Genomic DNA, 5000 nt, shown 5'->3' on the forward strand with positions numbered 1-5000 from the left:
AGATGCTCCCAAAACAAAGAAAACCGCTAAAAACTGCTAATATATATATATATAATATATATATTATAATATATATATGTTGTGTGTGTGTGTGTGTGTGTTGTGTTGTGTGTGTGTGTGTGTGTGTGTGTGTGTGTGTGTGTGTATGTGTGGTGTGTGTGTGTGCTTGTTTTTTTTGTTTGTTAAACAGCCATTTAAATTTCTCTACAGGATCTAGACCTCTCTCAGTTTATTATTGAGAGTCTTTGGCAGTACCACCCTTTTCCTGATTGGATACCCTTCCTGATCACCTGGGTTTTGCCCGCTACCCCTTATGTCACAGCGGCGACTTCTCCAACGACACCTGCGTTTGACTTGCCGTGAGATCAGGCTCGAGCCAGTAGTCGGAGCGCAGGCATTTTTTACAAATTTCTGTGACGGGGAACTGAACTCGGGACCACAATTTCTAGTGCTCTATCCAGTGGCCATCGTGGCGATTTATATATAATTATATATATACATATATATTTATATATATAAAATATATTGGTTTTGGGGTGTGTGTGTGTGTGTGTGTGTGTGTGTGTGTGTGTATTGGTGTGTGTGTGTGTGTATTGTGTGTGTATGTGTGTGTGTTGTGTTGTGTGTGTGTGTGTGTGTGTGTGGGATGTGTATATATTTGTATATAAAAATTAAATTAAATGTATGTATGCATATACACTTTCATACATATACATATATATCAACACACACGCATACTCATACAAACACACCATATACTGCATGTGTGGGATGTGTGTATTTGTTTGTGTATGTGTGTTTTGTGGGGTGTGCTATTGCGCGTGTGTGTGTATATGTGTGTGGTGTGTGTGTGTGTATGTATGTTTTTATATATAACAAATAGATATATACACATATATGTAAAATATATATATATATATATAATTATAATATATATATATATATATAGAATATAATATGTATATATATGTATATATATATCCATTTCATATATATCTATATTCAAACACACACACACACACGCACACACACACGCACACACACCCGCACACACACACGCATATATATATATATTATATATATATTATATTATATATTATATATATTATATATATATTATAACATTGTATATATGAATATATATGCATGTTTTTGGATAATTGTATTGTAAATTATATGTATGTATAGACGTATGTATATATTTACTTATTTAATGTATGAAAAAGATGTAGACACCACATGCATATAACATACATGATTCATTATATAAATATATTTTATTAATATATATATATGTATGTAAATAAAAAAATATATATGTATAAAACGGACGTATGTATGCATATGCATGGGCCCGTGTTTGTTTGTGTATGTGTGTGTGTGTGTGCGCGTGTACATAAAATCATTAGAATATAAAAGATAAACACAACATACATCATGCATACATACATACTACACATTTCGTACATACTACATACTATATTATATATATATATATATATATATATAATTATGTAATATATTATATATGTGTGTGTGTGTGTGTGTGTGTGTGTGTGTGTGTGTGTGTTGTTGTGTATTGTGTTTGTATACATACTCACAGATACATTACATAAATGTATGTGTATTTAATTAATTTATGCTAACACACATATATGTACGCAAAACACACACACACACACACACATATCTATAAAATATATATATATATATATATATATTATATATATATATATATATTATATATATATACATACTGTACATATATCAATATATGAGCGTGCGTGAGTGTAAGTGCGTGTGGGTGTGCGTACATGTGCGTGTGCGTGTATGTTAGTGTGTATGCGTATATGTGTGTGTGTTTGTGTGAGTGTGTATGTGAGCGTGGTGCGTGTATGTGGATTGTGTGTGGTCTTTTTATACATATATACATATATGTATATATACACTACATATATGTGTATATATATATTTATATTTATAGTTGTATATATATGTGCATATATGTGTGCGCGCGCGCATGTGTATGTATACGATTATATATATATGTATATGTGTGTACATGCATATGTACATATATGTTTCTATTTATCTATACCGTATATATTTGCCAGTGTGTCTGTGTATGTATATACATTTATATTTCATACACATGTATGCTAGCACACATAGAGCTGTGTATGTGTGTGAATAGTACATGTAAATATCTTATGTATACACATATTTATGTCAATTTACAGGGCTATGTATATACATCCATCCATACATATGTATATATACGTATACATGTATATATATTAATATATATACATAAATATATACGTATACATATAAGTGTAAGCGTGTAATCGCACCATAACTTTAAAATGTCTATGGAATGCGATGAGACCTTATGAAACCTCATGATTATCACCAAATGATTGCATTACATGGATACTTATGCAAGAATCATAGCTGATCGTCCTTGTTACAAAGATTTCCATTATGAGTGACAATTAAATGTTCTATCTGCACTGCTTAAAAAGCTTACATACGTCAGTATTTGAAAATATGTTTTCATAATTATTGTAGGCGTCCGTGATATTTAGATATAAAAGTGTAAACTTTACAAAAATAATAATGATAATATAATGATAAGTGAATTTGGTGTCTACAATAACCGAAATTGCTATGAATGGGTGAGGCAATTTCCCAATATTGATTGTATTCTTTATTCTTTTTATAATCAATTTCCTGTTTACAGTGATAGCCGTACTGGTTGTGCCTAAAAAACGGCGTGAGCAACCAGACTATCAGACACATCTGGTAAAGGACCATCACCACTAGGCCTTCTGCAATCCATGCCTGACCTCTCCCTTATCCCCGTAGCGGTAGCGGTAACCGGCATAGTAAGGATAGTAGTGGGGGTACCGTGATAATATCTGTTGTAATAGTGAGGGCGTCCGTAATAGCTATAATGAAGTTCAGGTTCGGGTTCAGATTCGACTGATCTCTTGTGATGACTGTGGTATCTCTGAGGATAACCATAGTAGTGGTTGTAGCGATAGCCATTGTAAGGGTAGCGATATCATGGTTGTATCCATAGTGGGGGTGGCCATGGTGGACTACCTGGTAACTATAGCTACTGGCGGAATCAGGGGCAGCTGCTGGTTCGGGTTAGATTCCGGCATAGGGTCAGCTGAGCGTTTGGTGAGGCCGTGAACTTGAGGAGGAGCCACGAAGGAGGTGCCGCTACCTGGATGTGTGGCCACTCCATCGCTCTCCAAAGGCTTAACATGATGATTGTGACGATAATAGTGGTAGCTGGGTAGTGGTGGTATGAGTATGGGTGGTATCTGTGTGGTTCGGGATCGGCGTGTGTTACCACGACCGCTGCAAACACACCAGTGTGATTGCCTGAAAATAGTCATAATCATTTGAAATGCTTGAAGGAAAGATTTTTTTTTTTCGAAGAATAAATGATAATTGCTATTAAGTGAATTATCTACGATTTTATTAGTCATTAACCAAACACTTATATCAAACACCAAACACTTATATCAGTAATACATACTTTCTGGTTGCTAATCAATTAATATTTGATAGGATCGAAAATAGTACAATAAAATCTAATGTAAATATACATTTATACATATAAGTATATATAATATTATATAGGTAAAAGCATATATAAATACAGGTAAAATATAGGTAAAAATATATATAGATATATATACATACATATATATATACGCATATATGTGTGTGTGTGTGAGTGTTTATATATGTATGTGTAAATATATATATTTGTATATACACACACAAGTATATAAATATATGAGCGTATATACACACACACACAAACAAACATGAGTGTGTTTCGTTTTCATGAAGGGAGATGTGCAAGTGTATGTACATAAAAGTAAAAAAGGTATATCGACTTACCACAAGCTTCATGGTTGGACCTCTTTTGGCTCACTGATGACGTTGCGTCTGCTGACTGCTTGTGGAAGCCCCTTTATATACGGCTCCTGTGCGAAGCGTGGCCTTCAACTAGGAAATGTTCACGCACCCGAAGCACCAGATCGCATGAATGTACTACTTCAGTCTTTGAATGATTAATTGATCGTTTTTTTCTATGATATAGAATAAGGGAAATAATTGAAGAACGACTGGAATATAGTTTTTTGTCGAAACCATTAGAGCCGTTTATTAAAGACCGAAAGGGATTAAATAAATCATTTTAGACAGTGAGTCGTCCTTTCTTATTAAGATTTAAGTGAAATATAAAGAGACTGCAGTCCAAAGTCCATATGAGGTCATCGTTTACAATTTTCCTTTCAGTATTAGATTGAAGGGAATCTATTCAGGAACTAATGTAAAATAACAAATATATAATACACACGTACATATATATATATATATATATATATAATATATATTATATATATATATATACATATATATATTATATATATATATTATATATATACACACATATATATAATGTATATGTCTAAAATATATATGTATATATATTACACACACATATATAAATTTATATATATATAGATGTCTTCCTGTATGGTGTATTCCTCTGCATGAAAGAAAATAAATATATATATGCATAATATATATATATATATATTATATATATATATATATATATATATATATATATGTGTGTGTGTGTGTGTGTGTGTGTGTGTGTGTGTGTGTGTGTGTGTGTGTGAATGTGTGAGTATGTGTATTCTCTGTGTTTCTATAAATATACACAAGAGCATATATAAATATACACATATATACAAATAAATATATATATATTATGCATATGGATATATAATATATACATGTAATATATAAATAATCACGTTTTTTTCGTATGTATATACATGCTTAACGTGTTGTTTACATATACATACATGAATATATACATACATACACGTAACTGCATATATATTCATATATATATATTTATATGCATACACATATATGTATATGTATGTGTGTGTGTGTGCGCG

Source organism: Penaeus monodon, chromosome 18, assembly GCF_015228065.2.
Source record: "Penaeus monodon isolate SGIC_2016 chromosome 18, NSTDA_Pmon_1, whole genome shotgun sequence".
NCBI classification, from domain to species: Eukaryota; Metazoa; Arthropoda; class Malacostraca; order Decapoda; family Penaeidae; genus Penaeus; species Penaeus monodon.